General features: G+C 37.4%; 1 long non-coding RNA gene across 1 annotated transcript; it reads left to right on the plus strand.

The window, feature by feature from the left end:
• The first annotated feature begins 1,818 nt into the window (after nt 1-1,818).
• Nucleotides 1,819-17,275, plus strand: LOC127474491 (uncharacterized). The gene is made up of 4 exons (XR_007905876.1): nt 1,819-1,922; nt 2,822-2,877; nt 16,609-16,661; nt 17,088-17,275. It is a non-coding gene; the product is annotated as an uncharacterized LOC127474491 (long non-coding RNA).
• The last annotated feature ends 5,064 nt before the right edge of the window (nt 17,276-22,339 follow it).

Below are 22,339 nucleotides of genomic sequence, written 5' to 3' on the forward strand. Positions count from 1 at the left end.
ATATGTCCTGTTCTCATCCACAGGTATAAAATTAGGATTTAGTAGGCAGTAAAAAGCATGTCTTCGTTGAACTATGAGGTATAATGCAAGAAGATATCTGTCAGGGAGTCACAAGGGATGACAAATTCCTGGTCCAGGGGTAGTGAGGGTGTCAGGGCAGGACCTAACAGCCAGAACCTGTCCCCTGCATCCAGGACAGGGCAGATCAGGGGGCAGCTGGGGCAGCTCCAGCCCCAGGCTTCAACCATATCCCTGGAGATGGAGCATCAGCGTGCAGGTGGACCTGGCTTGGTGTGGCCCATGGGCAGGGTTGTGTGGGGCAGGAGATGGCATCCTGCAACCTCTCTGAGGCAAGCACTGATGGCCCCAGGGGCTGGAGTGGGGTCCTGGGCCATGGGCAGAGCAGGAGGAGCTCTAGAGTGGGCAGGGGCATTAGGGTCTCCAGTCAAGTGAGCTGAAGCCTGGTGTTTGCAGCTAAGGAGGCTCAAACCATCCTTCTTGAGTTGCTTCCAATCAGCTGAGGTCATTTATCTTCTAGATTTAGAGTCAGTTCCCTGCCTTCTGAAAGCCTACAAAAAACCAACAGTACCTTAACAGCACAACTCAGTTCCAGTTTGGCTGACCTAGTTTAGTGGACACTGAAAAAAAAAAAGGGTAAAATGTACACCTAAACAGTTACTCAGAATTAATGTGCACAGGGTTGTAACACCTTTTCTTTGAGCAGAAAAGCCCTCATGAAAATAAGGATCTAGGCCTTCTCTCCATACACGAGCCTGCTGTGTCTGCCCATGCACAACCATGTACCACCAAGCTGCCTCTGAGGCACTTGGAACGGATTTGAAGGATGAATCTAATTTCATGAACAAGCCCAATACTTTTTCAGGCCATTCCACCTTACAGCCTGGTGTAAATTAAATCTGATAGTCTGCCCTGGGAACAAAACTCTTTGCGCCTCTCAACATGGGGTAATGCTGTAGCCTGTATTACTTTCAAGCTTTATCCAAATATATTATATTCATTTCTCTGTGAGTTTCATGGTCAGCTTTTCTTGTAAGTTTGTTAACAGTGTTAACATGAATTATGATTGTTTATGCAGAAGCAAATGGAAATGCATGTTTCTGCATGGGAAAAGGATAGAGACTATAGTAATTCTGTTAGATCTAGTACATCAAGTAAATATCAAATATGACTTGAACTTCTCATTTCTTGCTATAGCTAGGGGCAGGAGAGGAAAAGAGCAAACAAAAGAAATACAGACATTTCAGCTATGTTTTGCAATGACCAGCCCCTTAAGCCCTTTAGTTTCACATGTCACTTTTTTTCTCGGTTTGTAGCACTACATAGAAAAAAATGCATTCCTATAAACTCTGCTTTCACTGAACAATACCACATTGAATAGCTCCATAAACCAGAACAAACAGACAAACTGTGCCAGATCCTCTGAAGAAGGCTTAACTTTCCTCTTCTGTTTGTTATTTTATTATTATAGTAGGGCCACTGCTGCTCTTTTCGTTAGTGTTTTGTCAGCACTTTTATTCTAAAGCTCAATTTTTAGGGTTTTGTAATTTTGTCTATGGTATTTTACTACAGGTTAAAGATTTTAAATATCAACTTTTAATCAACAAATCATTTTACAGTACTTGAAAGAAAATTGCTAAAGTGTGATCAAAGTTCCATTTTGAAAACAAACCAAAATATGTTAGAACTTTAGCCATGTCAGGTGGTTGTTTCACTGACTGCACCACAAAAAAATTATGAGCTGAGTAAAGCTCGGTGAGCAAAACAAAAAGCTTCCTACTTTACTGGACTACGTGTTTGTTTTTGAAACATCTGTGTGTTTATCAGAGGTCCTGAATGAGACATCAACTTAAACACGTTCTTGTGTAATTATTCACGACTTAATCACTCTTGCTGTTCCTAAGGTAAGTCTTGGAGTAGAATGTTTTCTTGCTTCGTGCCTTAGTCTCTTCATTTAAGTTGATTTTTAATTGTTGTTCTATATGAAGTTAATGTAGGCTCAACTCTTGCCCCAGTTTAACAGTTGTCTGATATCCAGTACAGAAAAAAAAGACTGCTTCTGCTGTTTTGCATACTAGATAGTTAAGGAGAAGTGATCTTTTTTGTTCTGTGGTATTTGAAATTTAAGGACAGAATTGATTAGAGCACTGTGGAATTTTCCCCCATATTTCCCTTTATTAATGAAATATGTGCACACACCATTCTTATAAACATGCCAGTGCTTCTAGAAATCAACAAGTTGTATTTTTTGTCGTTAATGCTAACCAGTATACTCAGCTAGATCCTCACCCAAATAAATAAAGCTGTGTGCTCCGCCACTGTTTTTGTTGACTGGAATCTATCAAACGGTCAGGGCACTGAAAGGTATGAATTTCAATCCTTGTACTATTCACTATGGCTCAAAATGTTACTTATGAAAGCTAAACAGTTTGATGCCATTGTAAAGCATTGGAATATAACAGGGCTTCAAACTATGATAAATGTTTCACATATTATACATCTCTGTGATCTTCCCTAGCTGGAGGGGGAGAAACGGCTGAATGTAGAAAATTTAAACTATTTATAGCTAAGTTCACTGTTGCGTGTCAAAATAGCAGACATAATGCAGCTGAAAAAATCTTTGGACACTGAGTGGAACACAGGCACACTCAGCATATAATGGTTCTTTGTCTTCAAGAAATTCTCCTGTTTGGCATTCACTGTGCCTCGACAATATGTTGGCAATTGTACATACTGTTTCCTGACAGAAAAGCATTTCTGCAAATATTTTGAACTATTGTTAATGCTAAGTCCTTTTTTGTAGCTCTTGCATCAGGAAGAAGCTGAAACCTTAAGTTAAGGCTCCAGGGATAGTTCCAGGTACGGTGCCCTTACAAATTATAGTTCGCATCTAATCTTTGTGTAAATCATGGCAAATCTTTCTATGACCACTAAAAAGGTTATAGATGGGCTCTGGACAGAAATGAAAAATACCAGAACATAATATCTGGATGCTTTTTATTTAGAAAAAAAAAAAAAGAAAAAAAATTATCATTTTAATATTAATAGGAAACTAGATCAAAAAATGCAATCTCTATTCAAGTCTCACTGTTTTCCATAATTGTTCTGCTTTATTTTTAAACACATTGTTTTCTATTTGTCACAAGTATGAATGTTACTTCTATTACAGGCATTGAAAACTTTTGAGTTCCTTGCAAACCAGTTAAAAATGAACATCACTAAGAAGGGAAATGCTTATCAAGTCCATAAAATGGACTGTATAGCTGCTAAACCTTGGCTCTTAGACTAGTTGGGTCAGTTAGATTTATATAGTAGAACCAGCAGATATATATCACAAAGAGGTAATGTGATCTGTTGAGGAATACTTATTCATTTTCTCAAGGCAACGCAGTGTACTATTATTTCCCCCTTAAGCTGCCTTGCCAAAATGGAACTTAGTTTAACAGTGCAAAGGAACTGCATCCCTACTGCTTTATTCTAGTGACTTCTGGCAGGTAGATGGTCCAGAATGAAATCTGCCATATTTTACCTCTGTCACTCCTTAAAGTCAGCATTTTAACCCAACTACAGAAATCTTCAAAAGGATTTATCCAAATCATCACAATGGTATTAGAACTACAGCGCTAAAAGAATTAGAATTACATAATATTTCCCTAGCAAATATAAGAAGTGGTTACAATTACTGGTAACCTCTAAAGACCTAGTTTTGTATTTGAAGGATAAAGGGGTACATGCACATGCACTGAGCTCTTCTAGTTCATTTGAGTATTACAGGCATAATGAACTGCTAAAAATCAGGAAAGTTCTTGGAAATGAGTGAAATCTGCTTCCGTCATAGCTCTTGGAAATTCCACCATTATCTTTAATGCAATGGGATCAAGCCAGGATTTGCATTTCCTGCCATGAGTCACTAAAAGCAATGGCTTGAGGCATTCAGGCCTGTATGGAAACCCGTTTTGGTGAATAGAAGGGGGTGCAGAAACAGCAGTGCATTTCTAGTATCATCAAGCTGCTATAGAGAGGACATGTTTTAGCACTGATTTTACATTTGAATTTTAATTATAACATCTAGAAATAAAAAAATTTATCTCCCTACTTGTTTTACTTAAAAGTTTACATTTCTCTTCTCATCCTGGAATTATGTGTCAGTCTGTGGTCACTTGGAAAGGTGACTGACAACACCAGATAATGACTCCCCAGATCTCTGCAGAAGATCTCGATATTTAAAATAGACTTGCAGGAGAAAACTAAATAGAACTGTCAGTTTTTCATGTAAACACCTCTAGGGAGTATAAACTTCTAGTATTACCAAAACGGATATTTTCACATCATAAAAAGACCTCAGTCTGAATTTTAAGCCAAGTGTTTCAAGTCTGGGTTTTCTTTTTTCAGTATCTTTCCTGGAATGATGCTTTACAACAATGGATTAATATAGAAACTACAACACTAGTCTAAAAAATCATTGTGTGTCATTTAGTTCCATGTTTCAGAAAAGAAGTACCAGCTACCTCAAATGAAGGTGTAAACTGTTCATCCATCAGCAGTAATGAGATAACCTGCTCACAGGGGATCAGTGTTGGGCCCAGTTCTGTTTAATATCTTTATCGATGATTTAGATGAGGGGATTGAGTCCACCATCAGTAAATGTGCAGATGACACCAAGCTGAGGGGGAGTGTCGATCAGCTGGAAGGCAGGAGGGCTCTGCAGAGGCACCTGGACAGGCTGGAGAGTTGGGCTGATTCCAACGGGATGAGGTTCAACAAGGCCAAGTGCCGGGTCCTGCACTTTGGCCACAGCAACCCCCTGCAGTGCTACAGGCTGGGGGCAGAGTGGCTGGAGAGCAACCAGGCAGAAAGGGACCTGGGAGTTTGGATTGATAGGAAGCTGAACATGAGGCAGCAGTGTGCCCAGGTGGCCAAGAAGGCCAATGGCATCCTGGCCTGTATCAGGAACAGTGTGACCAACAGGTCCACAGAAGTGATTCTTCCCCTGTACTCAGTGCTGGTGAGGCCACACCTGGAGTGCTGTGTCCAGTTCTGGGCCCCTCAGTTCAGGAAGGACATTGAGGGGCTGGAGCAGGTCCAGAGAAGAGCAACAAGGCTGGTGAAGGGACTTGAGCCCAAGTCCTATGAGGAGAGGCTGAGGGAGCTGGGGCTGTTCAGCCTGGAGAAGAGGAGGCTCAGAGGAGACCTCATCACTCTCTACAACTCCCTGAAAGGAGGTTGCAGCCAGGTGGGAGTTGGTCTCTTCTCCCAGGCAGCGATCAGCAAGACAAGAGGGCACGGTCTTCAGCTCTGCCAGGGAAGGTTTAGAGTAGATATTAGGAAGAAATTCTTTACAGAGAGGGTAATCAGACATTGGAATGGGCTGCTCAGGGAAGTGGTGGATTCTCTGTCCCTGGAGGTTTTTAAGACAAGACTGGATGTGGCATCTAGGGCCATGGTCTAGTAACCACAGTGGTAGTGGATCAAGGGTTGGACTTGATGATTTCAGAGTCCCTTCCAACCCAGCAGATTCTATGATTCTATGATTTTCTGAACTTGATATCTGATAAATTCATATAATGGCACCCCTTTAGTTTTACTGGGACAGTCCTAGAGTAATCAGTCTATAGTCACCCTCTGTTTGTCTCTTTCAAATAATTACATTAGAAGATTCACTTAGACATTGGTTTCTACCACACACAGAGCAGTTACAAAGTTTAATTACTTATGAAGTTTGCTAATTGCATTCTGTCTGTCTGATATTCTCTATGTAATTCTGCTTAGGTTAAATGATAATTTGTTTTTTTGTTTTAACATCAATAACAATTGTTGTAGTTTAACTACTGTTCTGCTTCAAACTGAATAATCTGATTCTTTAATATAAGACCCTAAGGTACACTCTTATGTCTTCATGTTGAGAAGTATTTTGCAAGTAAACAGATAAATATAAATATAAGATATTAAAATGTCAATAGTGCCTAAAGAGGTATTTAGAAGTACTACGTAGTACTCAATACTAGTTTTTATTTACTGCTGTATAAAGATCATAAAAGGATTTATGATTAATAATAGTTACACAATAATACAATACACAAATAAGAAGATGACCTGTAACAAAATTGTGATTACAGCCTAGAGAAAGAAAGAGTAGGTCAATGCTATAGTCAGATGGGAAGAAGCACCAGACAATACTAAGAAACTACTGATTAGTCTAATAAGCAATTGCTTTGGTGCAACAACTAACCAGCTGTTGCTGAGCATTGTATTATGAAATGAGGAAAATGCAAAAGACATTTTCACTGAAGACTCTGAGAAAACCAATTGCGCAGCTGAAAGTCTGTAGAACAATGTAAAAAAATAGGATTATACTTCTTCTATCATTATCCATTTTATTTTTATAAGCATGATGGGAAACCAATTATGATGACAGCTGTGATAAGTCTTCTTTAAAAATCGTACTGATTATGTCTTGTTTCAGATTCCCCATATGAGGAATAACTAGAAAGAAAAATAAATCTGATCCTTCATGCACAGTACAGCATAGTGTCTTCCTAATTCAGTCTAACAGCTCTCTAAAAACAACTGAATTCAGTGAATAATCAAATTAAAACTATATTTATGAGTAACAACTTTGTTTCTAGAAATATGATTTGCATCCCTAGAATAATTAGAATTATTTTATGCTGCTTATTATATGCGTTGCTCTTCCTACATTAGTAACTTTCAAAATACATTGTTTTGTGTATGAACTTTTGTGTCTTCCATGATGGGGGTGAAGGTTGCAGTGGATGTCAGCGTATATATGTGAACATTTAGCACATTGCCCACAATCAGAATTCAGAATTGGAGTGAAATAACAGATGACTGAAAGAGGAAAGACGTCTGTATATATTTGAAACCACAGTGATTATTTATCTTGGCATTTGTTCGTTACTAGTAGATTAAAAGTACCTTTTCCATAAAAAGTAAAATTATTTTTTAAACAAAACTGAAGAGTTATTTATTAGATCCTTATCAAACTTTAACCTTTTAAGTGTATTATAGAGATAGCCAAAGTGCCTTCAATATTTTATTAAAAAGTATATATGTTTTTCTTAATCTTCTTTTATGAATGGTCATTAATTTCATGGGTTCAATTTAATATTACAAGAAGTAGCACAGCTCTTTGTAGGGAAGGAGTAATCAACGGAAAAATCACTTCTTAAACAACTTGGATTTCTCCTAGAAATCTTCTTGATAAGTATTATTTTCCTCAAACAATTTGTGGCTTAGAGTTGTCACATCTTGACAGAGTTAACAGAGCTGAATTTTTATTAATTATAAACAATCATAGCAAATTTTTCAGACATATAATCAGAATGCGTCTTGATCTATAAGGTCATTTAGATACCCTAGTTCACCATGTCTTCATTAACAGATTTCTTTCTTCCTCATGACACGTGTAGGAAATAGTGCTCTCATTGCCCTACAGCTGAGAACTCAGGCCAAGGATAAACAGAGTGGCTCGGTAACATTGCCCGAGTGCCTCAATCAGAAAATGAACCCAGCCTTTCCAAGTCTGAAACCACAAGACTCTCTGCCTTTCCTAAATAAATGGGCTTGCAATATGCATTTCCACATGCTTTGTGTTTGCACTACCCCAGAATAATTCACAAAATAACCTAATCATCTACAAAATAACCTAAATTTCTCACCACAATTTCTGTTTGATATGAAACTAACTGCTTTTTTTTTTCTTTCTGTATATAATATAGCCTTTCAATCTTTTTTTTTTTTCATATTCTCACTCATTTTAAAACATATCTTGTTCCATAGCAAAGATTATATGTGGTATGCTCTCAAGCCAGCTCTGTTTTAACTACACAGTATCTTTCAAACATATGAAATATATTTGATCAACTATCTGGGAAATATGATTTTTCCATATGGCTTAGCTTTCACATAAGGGAGTTTAGTGTTTCTATGGAGAACATAATATGCTCAGACAATTATAATAGGTAAAGAGTTGCAAACCACAGAGTGGGAGAAGCAGGTGTCCAGCTGGATTTTCACATAGGAAGGTCATGAAGGTCACTGATGGTGATGAGGTCTCAGAGATTCCCAAATCCTCATAAAGCTATTCCTTCCTTTCCCAATACACTAATCTCCTACTACTCTTGATAATCCAGTGACTCAGGAAGCAAGGCCATTTTTTTCCCTTTTGTTTGTCAGAAGCAGACTAAATAACAACAATTTTCTGAATTACCATTTATTAGGGTGGAACGAGAGCATTCCCAAAGGTCACCATCCAGGAGAATATTCATCCATTGATGTATAAGTATTTGTCTTCCTGCTGTCAGACTAGAATCTCCAGAGAACAAAAACATAATGGTAGTAAAATTTACAGCCAGGTATGACTTTCCCACTGTCCTAAAATGGAAGCACAGACAATTTGATACCCTTGCCCAGCACAAAACTGAGTGATGTCAGTGCATTCTAAAGGGAATACTTGATGGTCACTTCCTTCTGCTTTCCATTTCATCAAAGAGATGGCTGCCATCCAGATGAGTTGGTTGATCTTTGTCAGTTTTGTTTTATCCTCTCTTACCTTTCCTTCTGTTTATATGATTCAGCTTTGGTTATGATTCATAAGAAGGTTGTAATTGGTGTTTTCCTCTACCTGTTCTCCTTATAAATTATCCTTCACTCCCTGACGTCCTCAGCTACCTTCAATTGAGGATTGTTCCCACAGCAGAGAATGCAACCACTGCAGGGAATTGTCTGAGGGAAAAGAACCTAGAAACAAGCAATATAACCTTGTTTGATCATTTTACTACTGTTATTTCTCATTCTCAATGCAGCAGACTTGGTAGAACTTGTGAAGAGTAGTGAATACTAAAGTTATTACATTAATTGAGCATTGTAAATATTACTACTTTTTTGGGTTCATAGAGGTAATATATTAAGAACACTATACAGATGCACAACAGTTTTCAGACAGCCCCCTCAGTTAGCAGCATAGCTGTTTGACAGGCTTTGAAGTTTCAGATTTAGCCTTTGGTAAATCTGCATCTGGTTTTTCACAGCAAAAATTGGCTGAGAGGAGGAAGAGTGAATATACTTTCTCACATATAATTGGAAAACCAACATCCTTTCAGAATTATTGCCCTTTGAAAGGAAGATGAGCACATAACCCACATCTCAAATCAATTGGGATGTGAGAAATCACAGACAGGGACACTGTTGGAGAAGAGAGAGCAGATCCAGGATGTAAGAAACAGAAAGATACTGCAGTATCTCGTGCATGCAGTTCACACTGTGTCTGATGTTGTATTCTGCTGTTAAGCAGCTCTAAATGGCCACAAATGGAAGTACAGCATGAAGTTAAAAAGTACTTTCAATCTCAAACCAGAAAAAACCTGAAGTGGAACAGACTGGCCACCAGATCCCTGTAAGGGGGAAAGCTGGGCTGATGAGGGTCTTTGTTTTGTGTTAGTAGGACTCAAGAAAGATGTGCAGAAAGGTATTTTCTGTTTCAGAATAGTTATTCATTTCCACATTTTGTTACAGGGTAAGTATAGCAACTGCCTTTCACTTATTATAACAATAAATTATTAGTTCACTTAGTTAAATAGGGTAAACAATCATAAATTCTGCCACATAAAGTGTGGAGGTACATGCCTTTGCCCCCCAAAATGGCATAATATTGACATCTTATGTTCTCGACACTAGATTTTCTTATGTTTGTGAGAAAGAATCAATGAAAAATCAAAGAAATAGAAGAGCAGAAAAGGTAAAAGAAGAAAAAACATTTTGAAAATAAACACTCAGAATGTGAGGCTGAGAAATCTTATGAGAAACACTAAATGCTTTCAGTGCTACCTGTGTTATTGTTTCTAATTATTTGACTCCTATTTTGTTGTGGAAAACAAATTTTTGAACATTCTTTGTAAATAATAATTACATTTGAAGAGAAAAAGAAAAGAAAAAAAAAGAAAAAAGAAAAGGAAAGAAAAAGAAAAAAAATAAGAAAAGGGTAGCAGTGTCATTCTACCTCCTTCAAATTCTTCCTCCAAACAGAAAACAGCCATGGATTTTGTTAAATACTTGAAACAGGAGGGACAAAGTAGTGATTTTGTCTGTGTTGGTCACTGTGGTTGCTATTGCTACTTGAACAGAACACATAAAACATGCTGGTTGTATTACTGCTGGGTGACCCTGGAGGCAGATGGCACAACATGACACCTTGTACACACCTGAGATCTCTTCTCCACCCAGGCAGTGCACAACCAAATTACCTATTGGGAACGGCATCTTCCTTCCCCTAATCTGTTCCGGTAAGGATGGAGAGCCCCAGCTGACATGGGCCAAAGCTGATCTGTGTTGAAAAAAAGAAAATTAAAGGCTGAACTTTGACACAAGTGGTTAGTTGCTTTCACAGGTCCCAGGCATTACAAAGCTCTAACTTTTAATAACTAACACTTCCCAAAATGGAAATTTTATATTCTGCTGGACAGTCATCATCTTGTAAACACATTTTATTGTGTAAGAAAAACAAAACCAAAGGTCATAACTACTACTAATAAAATCTATTTTATAAATGTTGTTGTTTTTACTCAGTTATTTGTCCTATATAGTCATCATCACTGCCCTGAAGGGGTATGTTATTTACTGACGACTTAAAGAGCTTTCTAACTATTTTTGTAACTATCTCGATGAAAAAGTTGTCCCCTGTCACTGCCAAACCTTCTGTTTTTCTTCAGCTTGACCCAGCTGCTGTTTACAGCAATCTAGCATATTAAAGGTGGAAAGAGAGTTTTGTTGTTATTTCCATAAGAGTTTATCAACTATTTTATTTATAAATAGAAGGTTTACTACAAGGCAATGACACATAAGATCTGATGAGATTTTTTTTTAGCCTTAGGCAGGCTGCAGGGTGGATGATAGATTTGCCTCTTCTGCTACAGTGTTGATGAAGTCTATCAACAAAGTCGCTAAGGTTATGGACATCTTTCACCAGGCATGACAGGCATGAGCCTAAAACAGTGACAGTGACTCAGATTTCCTTTAGCACTTCTTACACACCTTACTTTCTGGTGTGCTGAATACTTGGAAGGAAGTTGGTATGTGTTCTGGCCATGTCTCAGTGGATGGTTGTTGCTGTCTGGGGTTGTATTTCAGAATGTAGTAACTGCTCTTAAAGAAGTGTATTTTTGTACTCACTAATGCAGAGTTAGGCTCCAGGGTGGCTTGTGTTCAGATTGCATTGATAAAGTGAGAGAGGATTGTTTGCTCTCAGTCTCAGCTGTGCTGAAGCGTTGTAGTAACTTGTGGAGGATTTTATCTTCGTCCGATTGTGTTTTCTACTGAGGCTCCCTCTGGAGCAACAGAAGTGATAGCTGCATATTCTACAGGCAAATCCAAAGCTCTTGAGAGGCAGCCACCTGGTCAGGCTTGAAGTTTTGAACATGTTACATCTGCAGCACAGTACAATACTTTACCATGTGCAAAACAAATGTACAGGAACAGAAAACCAGTAAGTATCACGGAAATATGCAGCATGATTTGGATAGAAACATTCAGATCTTGACATCTTCATAAAATATGTGAAAAGGGAAATAGTCCTCACACTGTGGCTTTAGACATCCAATTTAGGTGACTAAACGATACCCTAGGCACTCTTCTCCACTCAGCAGAGCTCCCGGTCACCAGTTCACCACTCCAAGCACCTCATCTGCACAGTTCAGCTGAAATGGTGTGAATTCTTTACCTTGTCTCAGGCCTTCCCCTTGTATGAGAGCTATGAGATATGGGATATTGAATGTTTTTAATATTGAAGTGTCTCTTTCCCAGTAATAGACATTTCATTTTACAGACCTACATGCTTGCGTACTGCACACACATTATTTTGTTGAAACATTATTTTGCTAAGAACTATGCTTCTGTGGCAGAGGGTTGCCATGAAGTGGAACAAGTATGCATGCAGTATTTTCTTAGACTGTGTGCATATAGACTGAGGTTTGGATACCCGCATGTCAGTTCATTGTTTGATGCAGATTCTCCTTTACTTGACACAGGAGACAATGATGTTTTTGTAGCAAGACTTTTTCAGAGGTTCATAAGAAAGCAGGGGCTGTTTTGCTTGGGGTTTTTCATGAGCTTGCCCTTCTGTGCATACCTTTTTTGTTCTGTGGATATCAGCTCTGGAATTACCACCAGTACCAAAACATCTAGTGAATTTCCTTTGCATGCCAAACGCAAACAAAGGTGGGTCAAGATCTCATTCACAGGCAGATTACTTGTTTCTTCAGTGGGAAATGGATGGGGAGACAAGGCAGCAGTCTCCTTATTAATCCTCACTGATTAAGCAGTCCTTGCTCTCTTGTTAAAATGTTGTCCTGTTAAGCTCTAAATAGGAATGTCAGGCCACACAGCAACACACAGAAATCTTTATTGACCATGGATTTGCTCTAGTAGTTCACAGAGACAAGAAGGTTTTGGAACAGGCTCTACTTCCTTGGGGCTGAAATGCCAAGCAACAAAAAGGGCAGCAGACAGCAGCCTGGTAAATCACAGAGTGATAATATTGCTGCTTACAGGGTGACAGACACAACAGGGAAAGCTTCTGTGCCAACTGGAGGAAGCAGGTCATGGATGAGGGATATCGTGGCCTTTGGCAGGATCATGGTAGGGGAAAGCAAATAGGGAGGGGCAACTGAATCCACCACGTGTCCAAGGCAGTAGAGATGAGATTTCTTCAGCTATAATCTTACTGACAAGCTGAGAACTGTACCAAGATCACATTTGTTACTGGGGCACCTGGATCCTACAAAGATTTGTATTTTTAGTATGTTTACCTACTCTAACTTACCCTTTGCCTCCATTTATCCGTCTGGAGAAAATAATCTCAGAAGCATGAACAAATCTAACTATTGTAGAAGCAGTAGATTATTATTTTTTCAAAACATGTATTTCTGGTACAAAGGATTCAATATCAAACTTAGAAGGTAAAATTCCACATTGATGTCAGCAGGTTTGTGACTAAGACAGCAATAGGCTACGTGGCATCTTGGCAAAACTCCCCAGTTTTTTTAAGGAGAAAGTGGAATTGTAAAGGGAACTTTTGGTCAGCTTTTTCCAAGAAGTCTGGAGAACTTATTCCCACCTGGGGGAGCTTGGTCCTACCAACTAATTTGGAGAACAGGAAAAAGGAAATTGCACACTGGCGGGGTTTATGGTAGACAACGGAGCAATCTCCTTATTGCTTAAACACGCAAGCTGGATACTTTTGACTCTACCTCTCTTTTGTTGTGGTACCTCCTCCCTCCCCCCAAAAAGCTGAATAAACATGAAAGATCAGCGGATGTATTATGTTTTACACAACAGAGTGCAGCTCTATAGGGCTTTGTTGCATCTTGAAAAGATTAAGTGCACCTGCATGTGAAGAGTCTTCATCCCTCTGAATAATCAGGCAAAGGCACCTTCGTTACAGGGCACAGGCAAGAGACGCGCTTGGGCTGCAGGTTTAGCCGAGGGTGGATCCTCTGATTTGTAAGGAGCAAGGCTGCCATCCAGTGGCTCTTCTCCAGTACAAAACTGAATTGAACAGCAACAGGTTTGGAGAAAGTTCATGTTTTCTTAATTCTAAACGGGCATCTGTGGATCTGCTAATTTCTTTGTTGTTTTGTTCTTTAACCTACATAACACACCAGCTGCAAACTGCGCCGAGAAAAGAAAGGTTATGAGCTTACTTTATAAATCATCCCTAGCTTTTGTTCTTCTTGACTTGGATTTTAAGTGTATAACTTGCCTGCGTACATGAAGCTGAATATAAGTACAAAATAGTTTTTTAAAAAATACCTCCTAGTGAAGTAATAGTGTTCTGTTAATTTATGCATCACATTTAAAATGAAAGACACATTTATAAGCTTAGTTCAAAACTTGCAAGAATAATTGCATTCTTCAACAGGCTTTGAATCAGATCTTCTTTGAATATAAAGGAAATTTGAAATTATACAATCTGGAGGAAAATTATCATGCATATTACAGATACTCATCTCTGGGGACTGACAGATCCACAGGTAGCTTTAGAAGGAAATTTCCTGATGTTTATCCCCTTGCAGATCCTACTCAAACATAAATGTTTTTATCTACTGAAAAGCTGAAGTTCAGGCTGGTGAATAAGGCAGAAGGATAATCTGCTCCTGAGGCAAATCATATAAATGCCCTTTGCCTCCATTTCCCTCCGTCTAAAACAGGGATAAGGCTGGTCTAGCTTGCAGGCAAGATGTGAGATTCAATACACTGTGAATTACAAGGGATTTCAAGCTCCCCAGAAACAAGAGAGTATTTGTGTACTTCTTAATACTGTTTATACAAGACAAAAATCTATCAAAGGCTTGAATGAGGCTGCATTGCCTAACTTATTCCACTCTGCCTCTCAGCAGCTTCTTAGCAGATCCCCTGGCTCCCAGGGCACCGATGAAGATGGGAGTCTGTCCTCTTTAAGTGTTATTATTAACTTCAAGTACTCTTGTTTCAATAGATTCGCTAACAAGGATGAATCAATCTGTTTAGTTTAGCCAAAAGAAAACAAAGACATACTTTCACCACAGTTCAGGGGCTTTTTATAGGGAGACAGAACTCAGCTAATGAAGAGCTCTGGACCACAGTCTGCAAATTTATAGTAACATTCCGTACTAAGATGAAATGGGATAAATTCAGATGCAAACGAGGGCATGAATGCCAACAATAAGAATGCTTAAGAAGAAAGTTAGCTGAAGTTGTGGTGCATTCAGAGTCAGGACAGATGCTTAAACCAAATGTAGATGTATATTCTGGAAATCATTAATGTGGAACATCAGTTTACTGGTAGAAGTCTGATAACCTCTTTTACAGACTATCACAAGGCTTTCTCTGGCCTTTAGATCTGTTAATATACAAAATAGTTTATGAAAATTGATTTGTTGTTAGAAATACTTGTTAGGATTAGCAGAAATTGTTACAGTTGATGAAAGGCAAGAAGAAAAACATTTGAAGTAAGTTAAAAAATGGGAATACGGTCTAAGGAACAGCTGCTCATTTTTATTGGAAAGTAATAAAATGTTCACAAATGTGTCATGTAAAATGTCCAAATATTTCAATCAGTCATATATTTAGTAATACAATTAGGAATGGGATTTTTTTTGTGGGAAAAAAAGTTACTCCTAAAAAGGTTTTTTTTTTTCTTTTGTATTTATTTTTATTTATTTGTATTAATTTCTATAGAGACCACAGAGCACCTTAAGTTTTTTCTTCATACAAAGGAGTGACATTAAAACCTGAAGCATTTTCTGTTTATGGTGAGCAACACTCCTCTCCCAGTTCCTCCGTCTTTTGTCCCAACCCTTCAGATGGAAGAATCATATTAGAGAGTGAATATTAGCTGAAATAGGCACTTTTTCTGGGTTTTGATCGATCTGAGTGAATTAACCTTACTTCTCTTTGGGCATGTAAAAATCAGACATTTACATATGAAGCAGTTACCCCCTAAGGTGGATCATCTCCTTTTTCTAACACACTTATTCTAATACGAGCTGAACTGCCCTCTGGAGGTTCCTGTTTCTCTCCTTTGAGTATATGAAGAGCTTATCATGACTAGAGCAGTTCTAGATTTCTAACTTTGAGGTGTCTAAATAGCAAAAAATGAATTTTCCTTCTGTTTCCAGCACAATCTAAGCTAGAACCCCCTAGGATGAGCAAAAGTCTCTCTTTACTCAAGTTTCATGATGGTTTTTAGAAATTTTAGTCTATTTTTATTCAAATCCATTTACAACCCTTATTAATGCTTTTTTAAAAAAAATATGATACACTTATTAAACATAAAATCAAAGCAAGAAAAGCATTTTACCTCTTGTTGGTCACTAATATAAAAATCCTGTGACCTATCCTCCTATAGCTGGGAAGAATACTACTACCTAGCAGCATTTTGTGTTCACAAGAAGCGGTCTAAGAGGTTCTTGTCCCTTTTGCAACCTATTACTATGCCTTTTTATCCCCTATATGACCTAGTATCACAGTTTCTTGCCCCATGACATGACCTACTGCATGAAAGTTTGTACACTAGAAAATTAGGTATTTAAGATGTCTTAGATCATTGCTGGTCACAGGCTGGAAAAAATTACAGATGTTGGAGCTGACTAGGCCTGCAGGATTAGCCCAGTGAAGACATCAAATACTAGTTCTGAAAGACCGTTTTATTCTGTCATAAATCTCCTATAGATTTGACCTCAGAGGTTAGTTGGTAGGATGCTTCCTAGAAGAGACCTGTGGACTATCAGGGAAAGAGCATGGATACCTGAGAGATTGTTCCTCTCTTTTTGGATTTTCAAGAGTTTGGATACCTAACTTTGAAGGTTCTGTAGTGGTCAGATACCATATCTCTCCCAGTCTATACGTACTCATGCAGCCCTTGACATTGTAATGACCAGAATACCCAGGTGACCTGTAAGGAAATTCCACCTATCAAAAAAGGTTCATAGAAAAAAAGCATGTGGAGTAGCACATGTGAAACAATCCAAAAGTGTTTGAAATGTAAAGTTATTCCAATACATGTAAGTGACAATAAAAGAACTATTTATCTTTCAGTGAAAAGAGCAGCTGTGAAAACATCAGCTTTCCTCAACAGGGGCTTCTTCCAGGTGAGCTCAAATATTATCCATAAGTATATCAGAACTGAACATTTATTTTTTGAGATTTACCAAGTAATTCCTGTGGTTATTATTTATTATTTTTAGATCTACTTGAGGTTTTAGATTTTTTTTTTTCTTAAAGACTGACAAATTTAAACCACAGTTAAACCAAAAAGGAAAGCTCATGTTTGGGGCTTGTCTGGGGGGTTTTTGAATATTATGCAAAATATTTTAAGAAGAAATTCTATTTCTATTACACCATTTCTGTGAGCTTTATTAAAAATCCTCTTAAGTGCAGTCAAGTTGTAAATGTATGAAAAAGACAAGTTTTATAAAGATGACATCCTGCCAGGTACTTTCCATTTAATAAAAAGCTCATTTTCATGGAACAGGAGGTTTGAGCAATTTTTCCCAATTCTGATATTTCTTTTACAGTCTTATATAGAGATTCTGGCTGAAAACTGAACTGTATGAAGAAATTAAAAAAAACCAACCGAAAACAAACGACCAATAATCCAAGAAAGAAAAATCCCTGGCAATCTGAATAGCCATGATGTATAATACAGAAGAGAAGAAATGAGAGAGTCTTTTACAAACAAGGCTTCAGTAAAAGTCCACTCTGATTTTTCAGAACCTATGAGCACACATAATCCTCACAGATATGAAGTAGAAAAAAGGATGATCACATTTTTTCAAAATTAGCACTTAGGGGATTTTCCCAGTTCTATACAAACATATGACTGATTTGAAACTTCAGTTAGTATTTTATATCCAGTCAAATACCTTAAATTAGAAAACTATCGTTACTCTATAAAGATAATGATTTATCTTACGTTTGGCTGATCCTGTTTTGTACACTCAGTAGTTGTTGCTCCATCAGTTTATGTACTCGAGTTCATAATTTTTTATTACCACATTAACTTTTCTTAATACTTTATGTTAATTGTTCTGTTCTTTCCAGAAATAAATTGTTGACACTAGATTTTGGCTCTATGGTATAGAGAATTGTACTTTTCTTTCTCCCAGTTTTCTAACCATACTGTGAAGAAGAGATAGGAAGTAACTGAATGCCACCTGGCTTTTGAATGTCTCCAAAGCTTTTATCTGTTCATCCAGATGGCTCAATTTGCATTGACAGTTTTTGTGGCCACTTCAATTAGCTTAAGCTGCTTCATGATGCATCTAATTATACTAGTATGCATTTTAAAAGAGCCTTAAATTCTAGAGCAGATTTTAAATAAAATGCTGGAAGGAAAAAAAAAAGCTCATATCAAAAATATGCAACCCCCAAAATGTTTAAATATGTGGTGATGAATTTCCAGTCCTATAGACTAGATAATGTTTGAAGACTTTGTAATTATTAAATATATATATATATGTATCTTACTGTGGTACAGAAAGTATAATTCAACTTTTTAATGTTTTTCTAACTTGTTTTTACTTCTTTCTTTTAAATTGTAGCACATTCTGAAAATCAATATTCCAGACAGATCATTGTTATATAAATACTCTTATGAAGCAATTTTTTTTTTTTGTGGATGTTAATGTGAAAAGGTTAATTCTAGATCAATTTTTACTAGTATAGACAAGACTTGTTTGACTGCAGTTAAATATATTTGCTTCTTAAAGTTCAAGGAAATCAAACTGGAAATTTTTAATTATATTTTGAACATTAACTCATTCCCAAACATTTTTATGAAATAAATTTTGCAAGAACTATATAAACAGTCTTGGTTTTCTTGTCTTAAGAAAAAAAAATAAAAAAGGTTTCGGTCAGATTGATCTGGAAGATAGTATTGAATTGTTTACATGATCAACAAAATATTTTTGGATTGTTCTATATAATGAATTTGTTTTCAGACTGACTGTGCCCCATTTACACTCGCCAACATTGACTATTGTGGCAATTGTTATAATTTGTCAAACTTAAACCATGTCAAATCTACTGAATATGTGTAACTGATCTGTATCCTGAGTCCATCACATCCTAGACACTTCAGATTTACCACACATGCCAATTAGCCAAATTTGTGAGCTATTAAAGGTTTCTTCTGAAGTTTTGATCTGCTAAAGGTTCCTGCTAAAAATTTTAGCTTACCACACAAATTACTAGAGCTGGTATGTTGTCTCCCTGGCAGTGTGACTTCAGTGTACTCTCTCTATTTCATTGTGCTATTTCAACTACATTTCTATATTAAGCATATCTTAATTGTGGCAGTGTTACTTAAAGTTTTAATGAAAATATACAGCTGCTTCTGTATCATAAATAATTGGAAAAGGACAATAGAGAAATGCAGATGGAGCAGGGAGAAAAGATAGTGTAGTCAAGTTATTTCAGGTTTATTCTGGTTCAAGCACAAAAAAAAATAACAATAAGACGCAACTTCAATTCAAGAGAATAGTCTGATTTGTACTATTATTGAGTTAAAATTAGATTCCACTGCCTTAAAGTACTTGTTTGTGGGTTTACTTTTTTTTTTGTGAACCATGACTGTGCCTGTTTTTTACCCACACAAAATGAAAGATGTTATAATAATAAACAGAAACTGTTTAAAAAAATAAAAGATGGGCAAAAAGAATGCCTTATGTTCATAAAAGTAAGGAGCAGATAGCATGAGTGGTATTTTTCTCCTCTATAATTCCAAAGCACATTTTATGTCCCTCCAGTAAGACTGTCAGGTTTTAGTTTGTGATGAAGCTGACAAAGCTCATGGACCTCTACTCTAGTTTCCACTAGAAGGTGTCGTCTCCTTAGTGATGTCTGTGTGACTATTAATGCATATATGTTAATGAGACTTACTGAGATATGGTATTGCTCCAGCTTCTGGTACAGAAATCAGAAAAACACATTGATAATTTTTCAGGAAAAGCCTAATGTGACTGTAATTAGCTTAAGTAATGTAGTTGTATGATTTTACCAGAGGTTTGTTTTAATGGTCATATTTCGCTTAAGGTCTCAGTTTTTAAGGCCCTGCCTTATTCTTTAAAGAATGTAAAGCTAGTAGAGAGTGCCCAAAGGATGACCACAAAGCTGGAGAAGGGTCTAGAGGGGAAGCCTTATGAGGAGCAGCTGAGGTCACTTGTTTTGTTCAGCCTGGGGAACAGGGCACTAAAGGGAGACCTAATTATGGCCTGCAAATTCCACTCGAGTGGAAGCAGAGGGGCAGGCACTGATCTCTTCTCTCTGGTGACCAGTGACAGGACCCAAGGGAATGGCCTGAAATTGTGTCAGGGGCCATTTAGGTTGGATATTAGAAAAAGGTTCTTAACTCGGAGAGTGATTGGGCACTGGAACAGGCTCCACAGTAACATGGTCACAGCATCAAACCCGATAGAGTTCAAGGAGCATTTGGACAATGCTCTCAGGCACATGGTGTGATTTTTGGTGTTGTCCCACGCAGAGTCAGGAGTTAGACTTAATGATCATTGGAGGTCCCTTCCAACTCAGGATATTCTATGATTCTATAATGTTTTTCTGTCTTTTTCAGTTTATTCACTTTCCTCTCTTTTGATTTGCTGAGTCCTTCACTATCTGACACATTTTGTATTATGAGGTTATTAGTGTGTAACAAAGCCAGAAATAAGCACATGGCAACCGCTGAAAGAAGATCAACGTGGAGTGAGTCTCAAATTTTGAATTCATTGCCAAGCTATGTGTAGCCTCTCTGTGTAAATATGAGCAAATCTAAATTATCTATTTGGAAATGGGGAATTTAATATTTTCTGTTATCACAGGATCATCACAACGTTCACACACAGAAATCCAGTGATTTTAGGGACAGCACAAACACCCGTATTGCCACTCACTGACAGATTTTATAATGTCTGTGCTGTGACAGTTCAGATTCGTATAAAGACAGTGGGTTTTTAGGGCAAAGAAATAAATGTTAAAGCAGTATACAATGGCTAATAAAAACAAGTCCCTACTTAACATATCAGAAAACAAAACATGTTGCCATAGATTTACAGGCAGAAGTATGACAGTTTTAATCCTCTTTTAATGTGTAAGCACACAACAAAAAGAAAATAGTGCAATTTGATCAATCATGCAATGAAAATGAGTTAAGCAAAGTTACTAGATATTTTGTTGCCATAGGCTAAGAACACAATTACACCAATTCAGTGCATGCTCAGAAACTTGTTGAACAGTGGGAATTTGAACATGTGTCTGAACCTTCTGTGCAATTATTTTGTGTCTCACATTGCTGATTGATTCTGACTAAGCAGTTTTCCTTTCTGTTATTTGTCATGTGCAGCAGTATGTGTTCATTTTTCTGTGTGTTCTATGCTACATTCATTATTCCTCAGACTTCTTTTCTTCATTCAAGTCCACACTGCCCTTTCTTAAAATTTGTGGGTTTTGACAATGTGTTCACCCCACAAACAAAGTCCTCCTCTCACACAGCCAAACTGGAAAAGATCCCGGAATAAAGAAAATATTAAATAGAGCAGAAAAAAAAGTCACCATATGGATGCTATTGGTTCAGAAGGAAAATAGCCAACTGCACTGCAGAAATTCCCACTCGGAAGAGATACAAGGAAGCAGTGTTTGTTTAGTTCACACTGTTGCCAATGTAAAGGACTGTCATGACCTGTAAAGCAAACCCAGGAGATGGAAGGCTTGCCTCATAAAGGGAAACAAAAATATTGTAAATTCAGTTTTCATTGTGACCAAATGTGCATGAAGAATGTATTAAAAAGTTTAGAGAAGATCTCTCAGTGCTACCATATGGGAAAGTACACAGTCAACCCAAGATCCAGCTAACTCAAGGTTATGAGGCACCTCTAGTGACAGACATCCTCAATCTAGAAAGAATTGTAGAGTCAACAGCTGGTGCGAAGGCAAAAATCATATCAATTTGGACTGGAAGAGAGACCCGTATGTTTAAAAAACAATTAACTATCATTAGCTACCATCTGACTAGCCACCATTAATTATATTTTAATAATACTGGTGCATTTGCATCTCTGTGGGGATCACATTGAAATAATATAAGTTCCATATTGAATTTCCTAGTGAAATATGTAATGATCTCTGAAAAATCACAGTAAATTGCATTTTTGAGATATAACATCAGGTCTGTATAAAGATGGAGGAATGAATGAGGTATAAATGCATGAAGATGACAGAATCTGTACTACAGTGAGCAAAGAGTCTGAACTTTCATTTAAAAAATTGGGAAAGAAAATCATCCAGAGAAAAGAAGATAACTTAGAACAGCCTGTGAAGCTGACAGTTGAAGCAGGAAGACTTAATCTTTGTCTTTCATTTACCTGGGCGATTAATTTACAGTAGACTTAGCTCATTATCATATGAATCAAAACCACCGACCTTTGAATGAAATATTCTATTGAGCAAGAACAGACTGCTGAAAGATTATGCAGGAATTAATTAATGTCTACCACCAAACCCTGAAAAAGTGCATTTTCTCTGAGACACTGGTTTTTATAACACGATAGCTTTTGCGTTCTTCACTCCATTCCTTTGCTTTCTGAAACACAGCCAGGGGGTGATGTTTTGATAATGAAAGATGAACAAGGGAAGAAACATGGCTAGTGAATCACTGTCCTTAGTACAGATCCCCTCTCCTGTACTGAGTCTTAAGTAAATTGCAATCTCAGAAGTTAGTAGAATATAAAATTTTGGTCCTTTCCATGTGCATTGTTCCTTTTAGCTCAAATACTGA

The sequence above is a fragment of the Manacus candei genome, unplaced genomic scaffold, assembly GCF_025592945.1.
Source record: "Manacus candei isolate 608988 ecotype Guabito, Panama unplaced genomic scaffold, ASM2559294v1 h1tg000042l, whole genome shotgun sequence".
NCBI classification, from domain to species: Eukaryota; Metazoa; Chordata; class Aves; order Passeriformes; family Pipridae; genus Manacus; species Manacus candei.